Raw genomic sequence first — 24,322 nt, forward strand, 5'->3', positions numbered from 1 at the left:
CAGCATGAATCCCACTGAATATTTGTGGGATATAATCGAGGGGTCAGTTTGTGCATGAAATCCTCCACCGGCAACACTTTCAGGGCTTTGGACGACTATGGAGGCACCATGGGTTATTATTTTTGCACGTGGCTTCCAACGACTTGACTTGTTGAGTCCAGACCACGGGCAATTCGGGGGCCCACATGGTATCAGGAGATAACCCGTTTATTTTGTCACCTCAATGTATTTACTTTGAAAAGATCCTTGTTACTGCTTGCCTTAATTTTCAATCAACGCAAATCAAACATTCGTAGATGGAATTAAAGACATTACATCCTCATAGAGAGGAATCGCTAATAATCACGGTTATAATATACTCTTAGTAGGAACCATGTAACACGAAACGTGAATGAGTTGTTCTTTCCCCTGTAGTAGTTAATACCTCGAACAGAACGCACGGTGCGGCGGTCAGCGTACTCGTGTTACCTTCAGTCCAAAGACTGCTTAAATGGCAGCTCTCCACGCTTGTCTGTCCTATACTTGTTTCTTCATACCTGCATATCTAGCACATCCTACATCCTTTTCAATCCTCTTCCTGCATTCGACCTTAGGTGTCTCTTTTCCAGTTTTTACCTCCCACACTTTCCGTCATTAGCAAACAGACGATTGTTCCTTACAAACACGGGAGAACTGCCGGATATCAGTAACGTCCTGCCACGATATTTCGGCGCAGAGTCCTCTGGCCATCTTCAAATGAGTGCCACGATATTTCGGCGCAGAGTCCTCTGTCCATCTTCAGGTGAGTGCCACGATATTTCGGCGCAGAGTCCTCTGGCCATCTTCAGGTGAGCGCCACTGTAGTAGCACTGAGTACTACTACAGTGGCACTCACCTGAAGATGGCCAGAGGACTCTGCGCCGAAATATCGTGGCAGGACGTTACTGATATCCGGCAGTTCTCCCGTGTTTTTATGGAACAATCAGTACGCCGGGAGAGCTTTAAACATCAAACAGACGATTCCTTCAGTTCTTCGGATGTGTAGCATCAACCGATCCCTTCCTTTAGTTGGTTTGTTCAACATTTTATTTTTCCCAGTCCTGTTCACTACGTTTTTATTGGTTATCCGATCTTCCCATTAATCTCTACCACCACATTTCAAAAGCCTCTGTTTCCTTCTTTCATTACAACCTGTCGTTTAAGTTACACTTCAATAGAAGATACTTTTCAGACAAGCGTCCTCAGAGAAGAGGTTTTTCTTAGTTCAAATTTATAGTCGACGCTCAAAAATTCTCTTTTTTAGAAATTCATTTCTTACTATTGCCGTTCTGAATGTTCTGTCCTCTCTACTTCGTCCATCATCAGTTTTCTTCCTCTTATTGGGTCACATAATGCTATATATGTCCTTACAAATATAAAAACAAGAGCACATTTATTTTACTAGCTCAAATGAGTGCATACTGAAGAAAATATCTGACTATAAGTAGTCAAGATTATGGCATCACATTCATGAATCAAAGTGCTCACTGCTTATTCACCACTGTTCGAGACCAAGAAGAACACGCCAATTTTATAAAAACAGTCTAGTTTATTTACGAAAGCTATTTTCTCGTCACTCGCCAAGAATTATGTCTGGTGATTTTGTTTATTGGATGATTACATAATGAATTTTACATACAGGGCATAGAGGTTGCTCCACTGAAAAGTTTAAGGTAGGGAACCTGGGGTCCGAGAAGCCAGCTTAGTTACAGTTAATTGCAAATCTGAACGTACCATTTGTACATCATCTTACAAAATATACTCAAACTGAGGGCCATCAACCTCAATGCAAGCATGACATCAGCGATCAAGATTCTGACGCATCCCAACGAATATTCTTGGTGTGTTTCCAATCGCATCACAGGCAGCTAAAATTCTGGCAACTAATTCCATCTCCGTATCCACTGAGGTTTCACACAAAAATGACTTCAGATATCCTCATAGAAAATAATCAAGGGGATCCAGGACAGGTGACCTCGCAGGCCTTGGAATAGGACCTCCCGTTCCAATCCCGCGACCAGAAAATACAGCACTGAGATGGCTGCAGACAACCACGCTGAGAAGTGAGGCAACGCACCGTCGTGTTGTATCCACATCCTCTGTGAACAGCCAAGGGTACGTTCTCCAACACCTCATGTAGAACTCTTTGTACGAACTTCAAGTACAGATGGCCATTCGGACGGCGAGGTAGAAGACATGACTCAGTGAGATTGTCGCCTACGAAGTCGGAGCAGATATTCAGTGCAAAACGTACATGATGATGTGACTCTAAAACAGCGTGAGGGTTTTCCTCATCCCACATAGCTATTCCTGCTCTTCTAAATACAATCACGATCAAATGAGGCTTCGTAACTGAACAGCATAATATGGAGAAAATATACTCAATTCCAAGACCACGTGGTCTAGAGGTAGCATCTGTGATTAGTAATCAAAACGTCCTCAGTCCCGTGTTCGGAACCAGTCAGCGCTTAATTTTTGATTAATAATCAGCATTGGCGGCCGAAGACTTCCGGCATAAGAACTCGCCCTCATTCGGCCAGTGGTTTTGCCAAAGAGGGCAGAGGAGTGAACAGAGGTTCACGGCACTCTCTTGTCCTTGAGCTGGGAAACTGACACTAAAGGCGGAAGAATCAGCAATGACCAACGGCATGAGGATGCGGAAGGCAATGGAAACCAGTGCTTTAAAGACGCACAATGTGTATCCATAGGACATGCGGCCATTGGCAAAAGATTCCGGAATAGTCCCCCTTTCGGATCTCCCGGAGGGGCTGCCAAAGGGGAGGTGACCATGAGAAAAAGCATGAATAACTAACGAAAGGATAACGCTCTACGAGCCAGGACGTGGAATGTCAGAAGTTTGAAAGTGGTAGAGAAACTAGAAAATCTGCAAAGTGAAATGCAAAGGCTCAGTCTAGATACAGTAGGAGTTAGTGAATTGAAATGGAAAGAAGATAAGGATTTCTGGTCATATGAGTAGAGGGTAATATCAAACAGCAGCAGACAATGCAGTAGGATTTGTTATTTGCTGTCGATTCTGATAAGAACAACCCCGTCACTGAACTGTTCACAGTAACACACTCTCTGTCCTACCCCTGCCACTGACAACAATAGTTCAGGTATACATGCTTACAACGCAAGCTGATGATGAAGAGATAAAGAAAGTATGTGAGGATATTGAAAGGGTAATACAGTACGTTAAGGAAGGTGAAAATCTAATAGTCATGGGGGACTGGAATGCAGTTGTAGGGGAGGGGAATGTGGTCTCGTGACAAGGAATGAAAGAGGAAAAAAAGTAATTGAGTTCTGTAATAAATTTCAGGTAGTGACAGCGAAGACTCCGTTCAAGAATCATAAGAAGAAGAGATATACTTGGAAGAAGCAGGGTGATACGGCAAGATTTCAGTTAGATGACATCATGGACAGACAGAGATTCCGAAATCAGATGTTGAATTTTAAGGCGTACCCAGCAGCAGATACAGACTCAGATCACAATGTAGTAGCAATGATGAGTAGGCTGAAGTTTATGAGGTTAGTCAGGAAGAATCAGTAGATAATAAGTGGGATACAGAAGTTCTAAGGAATGACGACATACGGTTGAAGTTCTCTAAAGATACAGCAATTAAGAATAGCCCAGCAGACAGAACAATTGAAGAGGATTGGAGATCTCTATAAAGGGCAATCACAGATGTTGCAAAGAAGAACGTAGGCACAAAGAAGGTAACTGCGAAGAAGCCATCGGTAACAGAAGAATTACTTCAGTTCATCGATGAAAGAAGAAAGAACAAAATTGTTAAGCGAAATTTAAGAATATAGAAATACAAGTCGCTCAGGAACGAAATAAATAGGAAGTGCAGGGAAGTTAAGACGAAATCGCTGCATGGAAAATGTGAAGAAATTGAAAAAAAGAAATGGTTGTCGGACTGGCTTGCTCAGCATATAGAAAACTCAAAATAGCCTTCGGTGAAATTAAAAGCAAGGCTTGTCACATTGAAACTTCTTAATTAAATTTTTACTTACTTGGACTGAAATAACTGAGAAGGTGAAACTTCTTAATGTAATTCTGAAACTGCTGAGTGAACCTGCTGTCTCTTTGCTTGACTTTATCATTACATTTCTGACCTACAGAATTTGCCCTGACTAACAGAACTCAAACTTTTCCTATTCTTTAATTACCCACAATATTCAAAGGTAAAGCGATCTGACTGCTTTAAAATTAAATCAAAAGAACGGCCCTGAATTAGAAGAAATCCTTACAATAACCCATACATAAGTTACTTACCACACAGAAAATCTTCATGTCGCGAATTACATCGATACAAGTGCCAATACTGCCAGCTAAATAAGAGATTATAACTACCGAAGGCTCTGACTACTGATAGGCATGTGGTTAGCAAAGGAAAGATTTTGTTGCAGAGCAATCAATATATTTAGCGGATTTCATCTTAATCAAGTGACAACCAGTTCAAAAAATTATATAATCATCAGTAATAAATCTCCATGACGGATACACATTCAGACCGTCCGCTCGCACTAATACTCCTCCTACACTGCTAATTATTAACCTGTAACTTCCATCACTGCTGGCTGTTCATCTCCAACTGCGAGTCCAACCAGCCACAGTGTCGCCTACAGAGTGCGCACAGCGCTGTCAGAGTTATTAATGCAGAGCGCTACATAGCGCTGCCAACATACAAACACATAAACAGGCTACTTACAGTATTAAGAGTGCAACGGTAATTCCACTGTTGAATGCAGAGGAGAGGTCGGGCAGATATAAAGAGTACATTGATGGCCTCCCTGAAGCGTAAAATTTGCCTAATATGATAGAAGAAGCAACAGGAGTTGATTTAGAAGAGTTAGGGGATCCAGCATTAGAATCATAATTTAAGAGAGCTTTGGAGGACTTAAGAGCAAAGAAGGCAAAAGGGATAATAACATTCCATCTGAATTTCTACAATCATTGGGGAAGTGGCAACAAAACAAATATTTACGTTGGCGAGTAGAATGTATGAGTCTGGGACTTACTATCTGACTTTCGGAAAAATATCATCCATTCCGAGACTGCAAGAGTCGACATGTGCGAGAACTATAGCACAATCAGCTTAATAGCTCATACATCCAAGTTGCTTACTAGAATAATATACAGAAGGATGGTAAAGAAGATTGAGGATGTGTTAGATGACAAGTTTGGCGTTAGGAAAGGTAAAGGCACCAGGTAGGCAATTCTGACGTTGCCGTTGATAATGGAAGCAGGACATGTAAAAACCGTTCAGAACGTAAAATGGTGCAAGATGCTCGAAATTCTGAAAAAAATAGGGGTAAGCTGTAGGGAGAGACGGGTGATATACAATATGTACAAGAGGGAATAGTAACAGTGGACGACCAGGAACGAAGCGCTCGGATTAAAGAGGGTGTAAGATAAGAACGTAGTCTTTCGCACTTACTGTTCAATCTGTACATCGAAGAAGCAATGTTGGAAATAAAAGAAAGGTTCAGAAGTGGAATTCAAATTCAGTGTGAAAGGCTGTTTACGATACTATTCACCGATGGCGTTGCTATTCTCAGTGAATGTGAAGAAGAGTTACGTGATCCACTGAATGGAATGAACAGTAATTAGTGGAGAATTTGGAATGAGAACAGAGTGAAACTTAATATCAGGATTCATGGTCACGAAGTAGAAGTTAAGGAATTCTACTATCTAGGCAGTAAAGTAACCAGTGGCAGATGGAGCAAGGAGAACATCAAAAGCAAAATAGTACTGGCAAAAAGGGCATTCCTGGCCAAGAGAAGTCTAATAGCATCAAATATAGGTAGCCTTTGAACAGACTACGGACCGAAGTCGCAAGATCTGGGTGAATACTATATAGTTTTCTTTGTATGTATTGTATATGTGTTCATTTTAGCGTACCTCTGACACGAATAAAGAAAGAAGGATGAAATTTCTGAGAATGTACGCTTGGAGCACAGCACTGTATGATAGTGAAACATAGACCGTGAGAAAAGGTGGTTCTGCGAAGAATCGGAGACAAAGGAAAATGATAAGGAGAAGGGACAGGTCGATAGGACATCTGTTAAGACATCAGGAAATAACTTCCATGGTACTAGAGGGAGCTGTAGAGGGTAAAAACTGTGTAGGAAGACAGAGACTGTAATACATCCAGCAAATATTAAGTGCTACTTTGGGATGAAGATGTTGGCACAGGGAAGGAATTCGTGGCGGGCCGCATAAAACCGGTGAGAAGACTTATGATGTGAAAAAAAAATGAAAAAGATAAAAAGTCCGTGAGTCCACTGTTGGATCAACCATTGGCACAATGCATTCTTTGGCGTAAAGTCAGTTACAAGCATTGCATGGACACGTTGTGGGTAGCATGGGTGTAATTGTTGTTCGTGGAGTGCTCGCCACATGCTAGTATCTGCAGCACCCATTTCACGTGCAATACGAAAGTAGCAAATAAATCATGGTAGACGTTTCGAAGATCAAGAAACAAAATAAAGGTGTAAAGGTATTTTTTTTAGTAATAATAGTTGTATGACGTGATCGTCTGGGACTCCCTCAAGATGGATGTGCAATGACTTGTCTTTCAATTCGACGCCACTTTGGCGAGTTTTGTGTCTATAATCTACCCCAATAATCCTACCAAGGAAAGGGAAACTACGTTTTAATGTTGAATACAAAATATGAATCATTCCTAGAACTGATTCTCAACTTGAGATGTGGTGGGCTGTGTAAAGGCAGACTAAAAAATTTGGAGATCCGACCTGGAGTCAATCCCGTGACCCTTCTGTTGGTTGGTATACATCGTGTGTAAGACTTTGTACACAACAGTAAGGAGAGGTTGGCTACAGAGTGGTGCAGCAACTGTTATTGTAGGAAAGATGGACAGGAGCAAAAAATGATTAATGAACAAGTAACACAGCAAACAGAACATTTACTCAACTTGTATTTATCCATTACAAATGATCCAACAAGAAATAGAGTCCACCTATCACAACAGTTACAGTGTTAGAGTCGTAGCAGCATCCAGGTGCCTTCGGCATAGCGTCCCATAAAAAAGGGGCTCCAAGCTCCAAGCACCAGCCGTCATATATCGTGGCGGCAGAGGACGCTCGAAGTACGGAACTGCTGGAGGTGTGGCGCAGCAGGCAGCACCATTGGGTCCGCCAGATCCCGCGCGGCCACTATCGGCATCGATCGGAAACTTACAGTTCGGGTACCAAAGTAACGATGCCCATGGGGTTGTATCGATATGTTATACCACATCGCACATAGCCACCACACCTGACTTTTACGTGGTTATCGTTAGTGTAAGAAATTTAATCCACATACAATTTATTAGTTTTCACGTTCCTGTGTTATTCTGATGGCAGATGTGAATGTGAATGTCGCGCGACTAAGGCCTCCCGTCGGGTAGACCGTTCGCCGGGTGCAACTATTTCGATTAGACGCCACTTCGGCGACTTGCGCGTCGACGGGGATGAAATGATGCCGATTAAGACAACACAACACCCAGTCCCTGAGCGGAGAAGATCTCCGACCCAGCCGGGAATCGAAGCGGGGCCTTAGGATTGACATTCTGTCGCGCTGACCATTAAGCTTCTGGGGATGAACCTGATGGCAGATAAATAGAATTCATACAGTTCTCTCCGAAGCGAGTTTGATAGGTAAGAATTCCAAAATCACAATACTAGCACTACGAAGAATTTCAGTTAGATAAGTTATGAATTTAGGAATGTGTGGATTGCAATATTACTTAAATTAATGAAAATTGAAAGTAAAAAACTTCTCCTGGGCGCAGTTTTGAAAATTATGTAATGGGAATTACAACAATGAGGTGTCTCTGATGTATTCTATCAGGATACAGAATTCAATTCAGATCAGAACGAACTGTTGAAGTTAAGGTGAGAGGTAGGGGGGGAGGGGGGGAAGAGTTGTCATCAGTGACAGTTTCCCTATTTTCAAGCAGATGTCCCAAGTTTTAATGCTCTGTACGTAACACACAATAAAAGTATTGGATTCATACAGCGACCAATCCTATAAAACGACTTAATTCAAGCGGCTGTTCGACTCCCAGTTTTGACCAGTAGTGGAATCGTGTTTTACCTGACTAGTGGCCGGCCGCAGTGGCCGAGCAGTTCTAGACGCTACAGTCTAGTGCTAGGTTCAAATACGGGCTGACATAGAAATCTGGGTGTGACTCAGCTACAGTAATTAGTCAGGGTCTATAGAAAAATTTTGTATCCACTGGGCACCTGTATTCATTCCTTACAAATGGTTCAAATGGCTCTGAGCACTATGTGACTTAACTTCTGAGGTCATCAGTCCCATAGAACCTAGAACTACTTAAACCTGACTAACCTAAAGACATCACACACATCCATGCCCGAGGCAGGATTCGAACCTGCGACCGTAGCGCTCGGGCGGTTCCAGACTGTAGCGCCTAGAACCGCTCGGCCACTTCGGCAGACCATTCCTTACATTCTGAGAGCCATTTTACTTCTCTTTTTATTAAAACTTCAGAGTCAAGCAGAGCGCTGGTTTCTGCCCGCCCAGCCAGTGTCTCGTGGCCTGGTCCGCCAGGACGAAGAGCTAAGCAAAAAATGTTAAAATGTGTTTGAAATCTTATGGGACTTAACTGCTATGGTCACCAGTCCCTAAGCTTACACGCTACTTAACCTAAATTATCCTAAGAACAAACACACACACCCATTCCCGAGGTAGGACTCGAACCTCCGCCGGGACCAGCCGCACAGTCGATGACTGCAGCGCGTCAAACCGCTCGGCTAATTCCGCGTAGCAAAGAGCTAAGCCAGAGGCAGCTGCTGGCTCTCCACACCAGCCGACACCTCTGCAGGACAGTTGAGTTTAGACTCTGTCGGAACAGTTATGATCACTTGGAATACCTATACCATGGACAATTACTTTTCTTAAAACCTAGGGAAATCCCGATTTTCGGCAGAAAGCGTAAAACAGCCAGCTGCATTTTTGTCAGCTGCTTTTGTTAAATAAATTTTCCTTATCCTAATACAACGGTAATTTGAAAGAATAAGTAATTTACAAATTCAAACAATATCTTCCGTTACACAAGCAATCGACTGCCTTTTTTTTAACCGACCTCGCTCCTAACTCAGTGTCAATGGTATCGAAATTTCTGAACGTTTCATAAAATCCAGAATGAGATTTTCACTCTGCAGCGGAGTGATGATGATATGAAACTTCCTGGCAGATTAAAACTGTGTGCCGGACAGAGACTCGAACTTCGGACCTTTGCCTTTCGTGGGCAAGTGCTCTATCGTCTGAGCTACCCATGCATGAGTTGGTAGAGCACTTGCCCGCGAAAGGCAAAGGTCCCGAGTTCGAGTCTTGGTCTGGCACACAGTTTTAATATGCCAGGAAGTTTAATATCAGCGCACACTCCGCTGCAGAGTGAAAATCTCATTCTGGAAACATCCCCCAGGCCGTGGCTAAGTCATGTCTCCGCAATATCCTTTCTTTCAGGAATGCTAGTTCTGCAAGGTTCGCAGGAGAGCTTCTGTAAAGATTGGAAGGTAAGAGACGAGATACTGGCAGAAGTAAAGCTATGAGAACGGGGCGTGGGTTGTGCATCGTTTCATAAAATGTTTTCTTCGAAATTGGCTGTGAAACGCTTTGCTCTGATTTACAAGCCTAACATTTTCGCTCTAGTGACGTATTAAAAAGTAATCGCTACCAATTCTGGTCTTGTTACCACAGAACTTTTATGAGATTCCATTCGTATACTGTTTGAAGTCCTCTGCAACATGCATCTTCGAACCAGCTAGCAGCCACAGCGACGCTACGACAAATAGTTTACAGCTTATTGTAACTAATGTCCGTACAGCATCACATTTTTTTCATTATCAGGTTCCACGCACTTGCCTTGCTTGTCTAAAGCTGTAAATTAATAAAGCATAAAATAATATGGCCCTGTGCTTAGCACACTGGACTCTGTCGGGAGGACAACGGTTCAAATCCACGTGCGGCCATCAACATTTTGGTCTTCCAAGATTTTCCTAAATAGCTCCAGCCAAATGGCGAGCTGGTTCCTTTGAAAGATCACGGCCAGTTTTATTCCCCATCTTTAACACAGTCCGACCCTGTGCTCTATCTTTAATGACCTCGATGTCGATGGGACTTTAGACCATAATCTTCCTTCAAATCACTGTCATATTCTAATTAATATATAATGGTGTATTTAAAACTTGTGACTGGTCGCAGCTTCCGAGTTTAATGGGCTACACATTCAACGGATTCCAGTCTTAGTGCTCCACACAAAACGTTTTTAAAGCATCACAGACTGTTTCTGATCTTACCAAGTTGTATTCTGGAGTAAACTAAGGTTAGAAACTCGTCGCTTAGCGACGAAAGAAAGAATTTTCGCGAAACGTGGTAACTAATGAGCAGAAAATCCAAAAATAACAAAATATGTATTTCCTGTTTAATTCATTGCAAAAGATTCATTGCGCAATACTACACTCCTGAAAATGGAAAAAAGAACACATTGACACCGGTGTGTCAGACCCACCATACTTGCTCCGGACACTGCGAGAGGGCTGTACAAGCAATGATCACACGCACGGCACAGCGGACACACCAGGAACCGCGGTGTTGGCCGTCGAATGGCGCTAGCTGCGCAGCATTTGTTCACCGCCGCCGTCAGTGTCAGCCAGTTTGCCGTGGCATACGGAGCTCCATCGCAGTCTTTAACACTGGTAGCATGCCGCGACAGCGTGGACGTGAACCCTATGTGCAGTTGACGGACTTTGAGCGAGGGCGTATAGTGGGCATGCGGGAGGCCGGGTGGAAGTACCGCCGAATTGCTCAACACGTGGGGCGTGAGGTCTCCACAGTACATCGATGTTGTCGCCAGTGGTCGGCGGAAGGTGCACGTGCCCGTCGACCTGGGACCGGACCGCAGCGACGCATGGATGCACGCCAAGACCGTAGGATCCTACGCAGTGCCGTAGGGGACCGCACCGCCACTTCCCAGCAAATTAGGGACACTGTTGCTCCTGGGGTATCGGCGCGGACCATTCGCAACCGTCTCCATGAAGCTGGGCTACGGTCCCGCACACCGTTAGGCCGTCTTCCGCTCACGCCCCACCATCGTGCAGCCCGCCTCCAGTGGTGTCGCGACAGGCGTGAATGGAGGGACGAATGGAGACGTGTCGTCTTCAGCGATGAGAGTCGCTTCTGCCTTGGTGCCAATGATGGTCGTATGTGTGTTTGGCGCCGTGCAGGTGAGCGCCACAATCAGGACTGCATACGACCGAGGCACACAGGGCCAACACCCGGCATCATGGTGTGGGGAGCGATCTGCTACACTGGCCGTACACCTCTGGTGATCGTCGAGGGGGCACTGAATAGTGCACGGTACATCCAAACCGTCATCGAACCCATCGTTCTACCATTCCTAGACCGGCAAGGGAACTTGCTGTTCCAACAGGACAATGCACGTCCGCATGTATCCCGTGCCACCCAACGTGCTCTAGAAGGTGTAAGTCAACTACCCTGGCCAGCAAGATCTCCGGATCTGTCCCCCATTGAGCATGTTTGGGACTGGATGAAGCGTCGTCTCACGCGGTCTGCACGTCCAGCACGAACGCTGGTCCAACTGAGGCGCCAGGTGGAAATGGCATGGCAAGCCGTTCCACAGGACTACATCCAGCATCTCTACGATCGTCTCCATGGGAGAATAGCAGCCTGCATTGCTGTGAAAGGTGGATATACACTGTACTAGTGCCGACATTGTGCATGCTCTGTTGCCTGTGTCTATGTGCCTGTGGTTCTGTCAGTGTGATCATGTGATGTATCTGACCCCAGGAATGTGTCAATAAAGTTTTCCCTTCCTGGGACAATGAATTCACGGTGTTCTTATTTCAATTTCCGGGAGTGTATAAACTAGGAACAGAGTCAGTCAGTAGACCGCTATCATGAAATCCAGTCCTTGTAAAGCAAACTGTCTGTATAAGAAACGCAATCGAGAAAATGCGGTGCATTCCTCTACTCGGTCGAGGCACGTGTCGAGTCGTTGAGTATCTGTGGATTCCGCCAGAAACCCTCATTTTATTATTATTATCGTTATTTTAAGTAACAGCGACTTTTGCAGGAAAACACCGATCACATTGCAGGAAAGAGACCTGTAGTGGTACACTGAGGTACTTCTGTGAATGTAGTGCATTATAGCAGTCACTTAATAGCGTTCAGCCCGCCGCGATGGCCGTGCGGTTCTGGCGCTGCAGTCCGGAACCGCGGGGCTGCTACGATCGCAGGTTCGAATCCTGCCTCGGGCATGGGTGTGTGTGCTGTACTTAGGTTAGCTAGGTTTAAATAGTTCTACGTTCTAGGAGACTTATGACCTAAGATGTTGAGTCCCATAGTGCTCAGAGCCATAATAGCGTTCAAAGCGACAGTCGGTGTGGGGACTGTGCTACGTGGTTGTAGGAGAGTCTAAAATGTGTTGGTTTTTTGTTTTTTTGTTTTTTGTTTTGGTTATGGCCATAGTGAAGAGAGCCTCGACAGTGAAAGTAACTATATTCAAGTTACTGCAATGTAAATTTGACTTTGCGCTGCTCCTTTTATGAGCACCGTCGAAATGAAACCACGGGAGCAGTAAATACTTTTGATACAAAATTTATAAATTTTAGGCGAAATTTTGCTTGTTATTTAGAACTTTTGCTTTGTTTCAGACGTTAAGAGTTCTTGGAATGTCGATATGTGTCTAGGATAAATGCGAATTTGCTTTCAACTATTGACTGGTTGAAAACTGTATGGCTCTGTGGATCCAATGTGAACCACCTCCTTAAAACAACTGATTGTTTACTTTTTGCCAATTTCTTCTAATATTCGTTGCTCAGTATAGTGACGAGTAATTTGTCAAAAATTTTACAATTATATATTTTGTGCATACTGTTAGGACTCAAAGGACTTAGCCCGGCCATAGTTGTGCATCAGAGTAAAATGCGACACTTAACAAGTCAGCGAGGATAAACAAGATTTACTTCTTACACGGCAACCTACTGCAGTTAAATACGCAGAATGTTCTTCAGTTTGCCTTAGACGTTTTAGAAATGTGTCTTCTTTTACGTGTACCGGTAATATGAAACTGTTAAATGATAACTCAAAGTATCTGAACACATTCCTGTGAAAACTTCACACATTATATTTGTAAATAAATAGTCCTTTTGTTGTCACTGTCAAAACATTCATGGTGGTGTCTGTTTGTTCGATATCGTGTCTCCCTACCACTTTCGCGCAACGACGCTCTGAGCGTGTTTTTTAGGGAATTGACTAGTTTGAACCTGGGACCTGTTGCTGGTAAGGAGACGCCAGACCACACATGACATGTAGAATTCAGAAGAGTTCAGTGAGACTAACGATAATATAACCAAATACGAAATGATCTCAGCGTCAGCTCCACTGCACTCCCTGCCAAAGAATCTTAATACTAACTAAATTTAGTGGAAGGGGTTCAAGGCTTTCCTATTTTTAGTTAGCTGGTAAAATAACGTCGAAAAAGCAGTTAAGTTTACCATTGGAAATTTTATTCTACTCACAAAACATTGTTTATAAATTGCACTATTGATAAAACTAAGTGTTTTAATACAGGATGGTAAAAACCAACTGCGTTCATCAAAAATGCGAACGAATATTCCCTGAATGTGTTTCCAAGTTCTACAATCGATCGAAGGATGACCTATGCCACATCACATCTATAATCTAGGTTTAATTTAAGTTTCACAAAAGAGAAAACTATCAAAATGGTCTACAGTGACCCTCAATTATCTTTAATTGCTTATCTAACTTGTCGTAAATTACAGTGGCTGATGTGGCTTCTCAATAACTATATAAAAGAAAAATCATCGCGTTTCAGATCTGTTCTTCAAGTGGAAAATGTGAACACCCTGAGTTTTAATTAACGATCGACACTAGTATTACGCAAAAAAGTGGGTGTAACAGATGTGACTTCTGCAGTTCTGAGTGAAGCCTTAGGCGCTCAAAAATGCGGCATCGCCAGCGTTCATGACCTTGTCGGTGTTTAGGCAGCGTCAGGGCAGTCGGGCAGCACAGCTCCGCTCACCTCGCCATCTCGGAAGCAACTCTCGTCTAACTTCTCCTTACTACATTTACCGAAGTTGGTTTTTAAAAAAAACTATCTCTCTGTGTTTTCATCTGACCAATCAAGGTCTCAATGTTAACCTTAAGCTCCGCCTACAAAAATTCTGTCTATCCAATGAGAAACGTTATACTTTTCGTGGTGGGGCAATGTTTTTAAAGTTTGCAACGTGAAAGAGACGCTAAAAAGTCTCACGCTAAAACCTGCAGCTGGTGTGGTCCTTTTAGCGTTATCGTAAGATCTATACTGTTCTTCTGGAGGGCTCTAGCTTTTAACATGGGGTGGGGGGTGGTCCTAATGTAACAGACACGCGAAAAAGTTTCACGCTAAGACTTGCGGGTGGTAGTGGCCCTTTTTGTGTTATTGTAAGATCTATACCGTTTTTCTGGAGGGCTCTAGCTTCTAAGATGGGCTGCGGGGTGGTCCTTGATGTAACAGAGACGCGAAAAAGTCTCACACTAAAACTTGCGGGTGGTAGTCTTAGCGGTAGGCTGCCGACATGGGTGTCCAGTCCGTCCCTTATCGTAGGGCCTTCTAGCTTAACACGGTTCTGCTCTCGGCTTCTGTTCTCGTTTCTCCCCTCGGAACTGCATCGGTCTCACGGTGGGAAGGTATGACACGCATTTAGGCATTCTTGTGTTAGTCTGTGGTATTCCATTTGCTCACTCGTTACTCGTAAACTTTTTTTAATTTAATGTCACGATTTATTCGTAGCTATGTGACATACTACTGGATTTGCTTATCATGTCAGGGTTTTCATGGAAGATGTTGGATTTGCCTGACACATTACAAATGTATCAAGTTACAGTATAATGAACATCTCCCCATATCAAGACCTTGCTTTTGAGGGTTTTTTGATGTGACTGGTATACACATTCTGTGCTTCGTTTACTGAAAAATTACTTTCAATTACAGATAAATTTTCACTAAGGAGACATAATACTGTGATAAACATTTCCACGTAGATGTTTCGTGTATTCCGCGATGGTAGATAGTATCTCTGTTCCGTTCTCTCCATGGCAATGCTGATCTGTTCAGAACATTTGCACAAAAACAGATTTTCCATTTATACTGGGGAGTGAAGTAAGAACACAGCTTCATCTAGCGACTGAAAAGTATATTTTGGTTAATCATCCAACAGTTCTGATAGCGATTGTGAGAGTCATGACATGGAAGGGCTGAGTGGACAGTTCAAAGTTTTCGAAGTTGCATTCCCTTAAAAATGGTATGAACGGGTTGAATAGAAAGTTCAGATATTTTGGTACTTTATTCCCTTCGAAGGTGGTAATCGAACACATAGTTTACGAATTTGTGAATGTCAAATATACGGGATGCAAATTTTTTACTCGCATAAATGGAAGCTCATTAAAAGATAAACCTGCTGCGAGATGAGTTCTGACCTGCGACCAAATTTTAGACATCATTGTGTTGACATCTGTGCCACCTATTCCCAAACTTAGTCTGAACATGTTATGTATTACGAACAGTATCCTTAATATTGGAATGAGGACTTCTTTTTGTTGAGATTGAAACGAAGTGGTATTTTATGCTTCTGCCTGTTTTAAGTTTAGATCATGAAGGATTGAAAGGGTGAGAGAACTTTCATCTCCTCCCTTGTAAGAAGCGTTACCGACTTTCAAACTTCTGTAAGAACATACGACTCATGCACAAGTGACAGACGCCATCCAGAAACAAAATGGCTCTGGGTACTATGGGACTTAACTTCTGAGGTCATCAGTTCCCTAGAACTTAGAACTACTTAAACCTAACTAACCTAAGGACATCACACACATCCATGCCAGAGGCAGGATTCGAACCTGCGACCGTAGCGGTCGCGCGGTTCCAGACTGTAGCGCCTAGAACCGCTCGGCCACTCCGGCATGCCAGCCGGAAACCACTCATCATTTTATCATTGACCGGAAACCGTTGTTTTGATTTCTCTATTCTAATTGAGACCTGCCATAGGACAATGCTGTCCTTCTATATCAGCATTCGTGAAAGAATAATTGTCGTCTACTGAAGAGAAGAAATCATCGTACTGAGCATTTAATAGTCTACTTTTAATTTTTAATTTTTGTTCTTGTTTTCACACAGTGTGATTGCCACTACGGAGAAGCAAGTCGACATTTAGAATCTTAGACACGACATTTTACCTTGCATAAGTTATCTAAAAACGTTGGTTTCCTGTTGGCAACATCATATTAGTGCCTGGTTCCACGAAAATTTTCCCGGTTTTGACATAAGACGATTATTGAGAAGTATGCTTTCTGCTGATTGTGTTGGTTGGAGTGAATGGAGTGGACGCCTGTTTTTTGCTTAGTATGCGGAAGGTCTCGTGGTCGATGTTCATCAGCGACAAAAATGTTCACACATCAAAAGACCTTCTTCACCTCTGGCAATACCAAGCGAAGAACGCCGAGGTCGATGTTATTCGGAATTCTCGTCATACATGACGTCACCCCACTACCAAGCTGGGTGACATCGGATTAGATTAGAGCATGGCAGATGTGGATGACACGGTCATTTAAAATTGTTTACGTTGCTTACTCTCAAAATGTTGCTTTTGGCAATTACTGAAAAATTATACATGAAATATAAGTGTTCACATACGATGGCTTCGAGAAATCCGACTGGTGAAACACAGTTCTCCGTTGCATGTGTTTTTTTTTCTTACCATCAGTATTGTTTCCAATTTAAGAAAGACGTCTGTGAATGAAAACAAAAGTTTCGTCATAATGTTTACGATACACATTTTTGTAAAAATTTCATGAGCGTTAGTTTTCGCGACAAGAAAAAGAGGTGAGCAGTGTGTAGAAATTCAAGAAGCACGAGAAAAGACAGTACCTGAGCTGTCGTTTGCTGCCCAATGGTATTTCAGCTTGTGAGACTTGCTTATCTGTTAGCATTGCTAGATTCTCTGGGTTTCATTTCAGATATTCCTATGTGTTAACATTAGGCTCCAATAAGTTATCGTATGGTTACCATTAATTATTTTAAAACATAAGAACCTTGCACACCTGTGGACGCTCACAATCGATTGTCAATATTTTTAGTTTTGGGTACCAAACAAGAAATGGGCTTTGGTATACAGCTCTTATTCAGGAAATCACAAAATTCGTTTCTCCATTACGTGTACACTTAAGATACGCTATTAATAAAATTAATAACTGCTGCACCCTGGGCCTCGGTAGTTTACTTTTTTCTGGGCACCGTTAGAACTCTTTGTTTCGAGATCGCCCGGCAGCTCATTACATAAGGTGGCGACGTTTCCGTTTGAGGGCATTGCTGTACCGTATAAGCAACACACCGCAACTCCGATGGGTTTATAAGCACCGACATGTGGGCAAGGGGTTAGTGTGCCCTCCCAACGGAAACTTTTTGATTGCCCCTTACATTATATTAATAAAAAGTACACTACTGGCCATTAAAATTGTTACACCAAGAAGAAATGCAGATGATAAATGGGTATTCATTGGACAAATATATTTTACTAGGACTGACATGTCATTACATTTTCACGCAACTTGGGTGCATATATCCTGAGAAATCAATACCCAGAACAACCACCTCTGGCCGTAATAACGGCCTTGATACGTCTGGGCACTGAGTCAAACAGAGCTTGAAAGAAGTGTACAGGTACAGCTGCCCATGCAGCTTTAACACGATACCACAGTTCATCAAGAGTAGTGACTGCGCACTCTGAGGATCCAGTTGCTCGGCCACCATTGACCAGACGTTTTCAATTGGTGAGATATCTGGAGAATGTGCTGACAAGGACAGCAGTCGAACATTTTCTGTATCCAGAAAGGCCCGTACAGGACCTGCAACATGCCGTCGTGCATTATCCTGCTGAAATGTAGGGTTTTGCAGGGATCGAATGAAAGGTGGAGCCACAGGTCTTAACACATCTGAAATCAAACGTCCACTGTTCAAAGGGCCGTCAGTGCGAACAAGAGGTGACTGAGACGTGTAACCAAAGGCACCCCAAACCATCACGCCGGGTGATACGCCAGTATGACGATGACGAATACACGCTTCCAATGTGCGTTAACCGCGATGTCACCCAATTCAGATGCGACCATCATGATGCTGTAAACAGAACCTGGATTCATCCGAAAAAATGACGTTTTGCCATTCGTGCAGCCAGGTTCGTCGTTAAGGACACCATCGAAGGCGGTAACCGCAGCCATGGTCTCCGAGCTGAAAGTCTATGCTGCTGCAAACGTCGTCGAACTGTTAGTGCAGATGGTTGTTGTCTTGCAAACGTCCCTATCTGTTGACTCAGGGATCGAGACGTGGCTGCACAATACTTAACAGCCATGCGGATAAGACGCCTGTCATCTCGACTGCTAGCGATACGAGGCCGTTGGGATCCAGCAATGCGTTTCGCATTACACTCCTGAATCCACCGATTCCATATTCTGCTAACAGCCATTGGATTTCGACCAACGCGAGCATTAATGTCACGATACGATAAACCGGAATCGCGATAGGCTACAATCCGACCTTATCAACGTGATGGTACGCATTTCTCCTCCTTACACGAGGCATCACAACGTTCAACCAGGCAACGCCGGTCAACTGCTGTTTGTGTATGAGAAATCGGTTGAAAACTTTCCTCATGTCATCACGTTGTAGGTGTCGCCACCGGCGCCAACCTTGTGTGGATGCTCTGAAAAGCTAATCATTTGCATATCACAGCATCTTCTTCCTGTCAATTAAATTTCGCACTTGTAGCACGTCATCTTCCTGGTGCAGCAATTTTAATGGCCAGTAGTGTATCTATTGAGTGTACTGTCATTAGTAATGACATAGCTAGAATACTCGCATAGTTAATAAATTTACATTAATATTTTAGTTGCAACGTCAACCACAAGTGTTACAACCAGTGGAGACAACAATCATAATGAAATCTGCACTAACGAGAAGACCATCAACGATCTACCACGCCATTCAGTTTTGGCCACCCTAGTTCCTGCCGGATCCGGTCTGCAGAAACCGACAGACGGCCGATACGAACATCACGATACACTATGGCTCCTAGAGATTCGTAACAAAGGGCGTAGAACAGGATCCCTTTCGTCGATTCTGTCAACGAGTAAATGTTGTTGCCTGGATCCAGTAAACGTGGCGGTTGTAGCACTCATCAACCATCCGTCGACTCGATCTCGTATGAGCAGGATTACTTTAAGTCTAGCTACTGTCGACAATTTGTGTTCCGTGTTCTGCTCCACGGAAATCCACGTTGTACAAGTAACTTAACCATTCTAGTGTGTAAGAAATGTCTGAATAATGTTCCCAAATTTCAGTTTCAATTCTGATTGCCGTCTTCATTCACTGAAACTATGGTAAAAGGTATGGAGAACTTAATGTATCATTCTTAAATAGCTTAGTACACTGTGGGAAAGGAAATTGAAAGCAGTTTGAAAACCTGTATCCGATATCCACTTCATGTCGCAGAAAAAAGCGTGCCCGTTGTTTCTACTGGCTGTGTTGCTCGTAGATAATTGTTTTCACCTCATCTTCCGTTCCTTGTAACATACGCTAGGCAGACACGAGGTTGACAATATGTTGGTAGCACTGTGTTTCATAGCCTTTTATGCTCCAGCGCAGACACTAATGTTTTGCAGTTCAGCATAACGAATAGTCGAGGGGTCTCGCTAATTCTGTCACCGACTGTATTACCACAGCTGCGGCTGCCCCGACAATAATTTGTTTGTGAATTAGATAAGGAATCGCAGCAAACCGACACTATTGCACACACGTTCTTTTCCTCGCATGCGATTTAATCGACAACTCCTGAATTTCGGGCGACCAGTCATCTATCGGAGTTATGTGTCAATTGCTCACACACATGCGATCTGCGGACAAATCGCGCGTGCCGGCGATGGGCTGCTACGATTCGTCGCTCGTGTGTGGGCCTCCATTGAGTGGGACTTCAATTCCCCCCGACCGTAGCTAGAGTGATATTAATGCACCGACTACACATTGCGTTTCCTAAGATTGATTCTCCTGTGAAAAAGGTTAAGTATTAGTATACAGATGGCAATGTGGTGGTCGTGCGGTAGCGTTCTCGCTTCAAAATGGTTCAAATGGCTCTGAGCACAATGAGACAACCTAACTAACCTAAGGACATCACACACATCCATGCCCGAGGCAGGATTCGAACCTGCGACCGTGGCAGTCACGCATTTCCGGGATGAAGTGCCTAGAACCGCACGACCACAGCGGCCGGCGTTCTCGCTTCCCGCGTCCGGGTTCGATTCCCGGCGGGGTCAAGGATTTTCTCGGCCTCGTGGTGAGTGGGTGTTGTGTGATGTTCTAAGTTCTAGGGGACTGATGACCATAGATGTTAAGTCCCATAGTGCTCAGAGCCATTTGAACAGATGGCAGTTATAAATAATCGAGGGACCTGAAAGGGAAGCAGTGGTTGGGAAGTGAGTGAGACAGGGTTGTAGCCTCTCCCCGATGTTATTCAATCTGTATATTGAGCAAGTAGTAAAAGAATCAAAAGAAAAATTCAGAGTAGGTATTAAAATCCATGGAGACGAAAAAAAAAACTTTAAGGTTGTCTGATGACATTATAATCCTGTAAGAGATGGCAAAGGACTTGGAAGAGCAGTTAAACGGAATTGACAGTGTCTTGAAAGGAGGATAGAGATGAACATCAACAAAAGCAAAACGAGGATAATGGAATGTAGTCGAATTAAGTCGGGTGATGCTGAGGGAATTAGATTAGGGAATGAGACACTCAAAATAGTAAAGGAGTTTTGCTATTTGGGGAGCAAAATAAGTGATGATGTTCGAAGTAGAGAGGACATAAAATGTAGACTGGCAATGGCAAGGAAAGCGTTTCTGAAGAAGAGGTATTTGTTAACATCGAGTACAGATTTTAAGTGTTAGGAAGTCGTTTCTGAGAGTATTTGTATGGAGTGTAGCCATGTATGGAACTGAAACATGGACGATAAATAGTTTGGACAAGAAGAGAATAGAATCTTTCGAAATGTGGTGCTACATAAGAATGCTGAAGATTAGATGGGTAGATCACATAACTAATGAGGAGGTACTGAATAGAATTGGGGAGAAGAGGAGTTTGTGGCACAAGTTGACTAAAAGAAGGGATCAGTTGGCAGGACATGTTCTGAGGAATCAAGGGATCACCAATTTAGTATTGGAGGGCAACATGGAGAGTAAAAATCGTAGAGGGAGACCAAGAGATGAAGACACTAAGCAGATTCAGAAAGATGTAGGCTGCAGTACGCACTGGGAGATGAAGCAGCTTGCACACGATAGAGTAGCGTGGAGAGCTGCATCGAACCAGTCTCAGGACTGAAGAGCACAACAACAACAACAACAACAGTATACAAACACCTACAGTTAGTAAATAGATGGTGGAGGACGAAAATCCGGCCCCGAGAATAGGATGCTTATTGTCGCCCACGAGTTGTCATCTGTTGTTTCGAAGCTGTCGCGAGTAGTTCTGTAAGAACGAAAGTCTTTGCGACTCGGTTAAGATGTGTGAAATAAATATCTCACTGTGATGTACCCTCTGTGATCGTTAAGTACGTTGTCTTTTCAGAGGAGCCGGCCGGGGTGGCCCAGCAGTTCTAGGCGCTACAGTCTGGAAATGCGCGACCGCAACGGTCGCAGGTTCGAATAACGTTAAAAAACTTGAAGCACAATACTCGTAGTGAAATTTTGGGAACTGATGCGTCAGAATTGTCCAGAATGTATGTTGACATGTATTGAACCACAAGGAGGGCTATTCTGAGCACTCAGTGTAATGTAATGTAAAAGATAAGATCAATTCAGAAAATATAAACGTTTGCGTTAGCTTATTTGTTATTTCCGTACTATCTAATTAACACATGTTTACGTACTTTTTGCTGTATGCTAGTTGCGGGCAACAATTCGTGCGTAATTGGGGACAAGTGTGTAGTCGGGTCCACTTTAACGTGCGCCTTCCAGTATTAGCATCTGAAGCGCCTTGTTTTGCTCTCTCTCTCTCTCTCTCATGTAACTGGAATGCAGCATCCACGTGCCATAACGCGCAGGTCCTTCCGAGGACGGCCTCGACAAAAGCAAGAACCTCGGGCAGGTTGACCCCGCCGCCGTCCCTTCCCAAGGTCGCTTCCTCCCCCAGCAGATGCCCTTTAAGTGGAGCCTCTATATGCGTGGACTGAGTGCTCCCCTTTAACGGCGCGGGTTGCAGGGCGCATGTGCGGCTTTGGCGGCCATCTGCGTGCACGCTCTGACGCATTCGAATAGACAAGAGAGGCAGTTTGGTTGCTGCAGCAGGGGAGGTGTGATGTGTTGTACCGTGTTGTGTTGCTACGAGTGTGCAAGTACGGTATAAGCTACCGTAGTTCATAAGCGGGCAGAGTCACCTGCTTCGTGACGGAGCAGTTGCTGTGAACTTCGCACCGACTGGACTGGTAGTGGTGAGTAAACGCCTTGTCTGACTCAGAGAGCTGTTCACTACTCACGTGCTTTTATCGCTGACGCAACATTATAGTAGACACGTTCGTTCCCAGCGATAGAGTTCGACGATGAGTCGTTTTGTAGTTAAGAGTATACATGATGCTCAGGATGTGTTAGGTAACTATTGAGCTTTATATATAATTAATATTTAGCCGCTTACCCAGGACAGACAGTTCGTGGAGCAATATGTAGTCGGTTAATACCACTCCGGTTTAAAATCGGCATTTGAGCACAAGATTTGATGCGTCTACGAGAAAAGTAATGAATGTGAAAAAAAAAAAAATCTTTGTAGTTGCGACATACTCATCTGCAGCATAGCCCGAGGTCAGAGTTAGGTTGAAAGGTGACTGATTGTGAATTGACGAAGCTAATGAATGTTAGTAGATACAGTATTTCGACGTCATATATGTATAAAAAGTGGTGTGCGATTGCGTTCGATCAACAGCAGTATTTTATACTGCCAGCCGTATAAAAATATTAAAACAAGTGTTGTCTTTACAAAGGACTGAATTTTACAGTAATGTGAAGTCTCGCATCTACTTCTACTGCAGCTGGTAACTACAAAACCACACGATATCATCAAAAGCAAAGTAAATAGTATTTAGAGACTGCAGTGAGCTATTCGGTTTTTTTCACAGTGCATTGATCGCATTTATCTTAGTTAATAATTTTTATTCGATTTTCTTGATCACAAAGCTTTTTGAATAAAATTACCAGTCCCGGTTATGCAATACCTATCTTCAGAATCTATAATAGAAAAGAAAAAAAAATTACTAGCCCCCTACATTATGTTACGACTTATCTAAATTGAAGCTGCCTTAAAATAATCAAAATAGAATAATTAATAATGAGAGCGACGGGCGATGTGTATACTCTTCAGAGCCAATATCAGTTAAATTAAATAAATCAAATTACTATCAAATCCACCTTCATCTACAGTATTTCACCATCAAATCCGTTATAAACAAAAGCTATTGTAACCCACGTAATAGATTAAGAACAGATAACAGTAGGTATAACAAAACCACGATATATCTCACATTCTGCTGCAGTGAAACAAGTCGTGGGATTTGAAAATAAGACAAGTCAAAACTACCATGCTAGCTTTGCTGCCTCCGGATCACGGGGCCCCGGGTTCGATTCCCGGCCGGGGTGGGAATTTTCTCTGCCCGGGGACTGGGTGTTTGTGTTGTCCTCATCATTTCATCATGATCATGATCATCATCATTCGTGACAGTGGCTAAATTGGACTAAGTAAGGAAATTGGAGTGTGTGAAACATTGGGACTTTGTATAAGCGCTAATGACCGCGCAGTTGAGCGTACAACAAAACCAAACATCATCAGAACTACCATCCATGCTTCAACCAGCTGTATATAGGATGCAAAGTGATCCTAGAGGTCGTTCATGCATGCATGAGGTTCAGTTAAAAGGAAGTTCATTTTTAAAAAGACTTTGCGGTCAAGACAATCAGATAGAAACTGTGTATATCATAATCATTCTCCAGATTGCCATTTTATACGAAATTCTGATCAATATCTTAATTTATACCGCCCATAAATATCTACACACTATAACCGAACGGTGTCCTTGACCTCACCTGCATTAATTTTGCAATTACAATGGAGTTAGTGTTTAACATACTGTAGCGATATATTTTGATAAATTATTTTACGGATTCGTCGAAAT

The 24,322-nt window shown here is 43.2% G+C and overlaps 1 protein-coding gene across 3 annotated transcripts in view; it reads left to right on the forward strand.

Annotated features, from left to right (window-relative positions):
• The first annotated feature begins 22,251 nt into the window (after positions 1–22,251).
• LOC126278977 (ATP-binding cassette sub-family G member 1-like) overlaps positions 22,252–24,322 on the forward strand; it is a 773,827-nt gene continuing 771,756 nt past the window's right edge. For 2 of the 3 annotated variants that reach the window (XM_049979272.1, XM_049979273.1), the window contains exon 1: positions 22,402–22,594. The gene's annotated coding sequence lies outside the window, so the exon portion shown is untranslated. Of the gene's footprint in view, positions 22,595–24,322 lie in introns of all 3 variants that reach the window. The other variant, XM_049979275.1, reaches the window with a different exon arrangement.

The sequence above is a fragment of the Schistocerca gregaria genome, chromosome 6 (assembly GCF_023897955.1).
Source record: "Schistocerca gregaria isolate iqSchGreg1 chromosome 6, iqSchGreg1.2, whole genome shotgun sequence".
In the NCBI taxonomy this organism is placed as follows: Eukaryota; Metazoa; Arthropoda; class Insecta; order Orthoptera; family Acrididae; genus Schistocerca; species Schistocerca gregaria.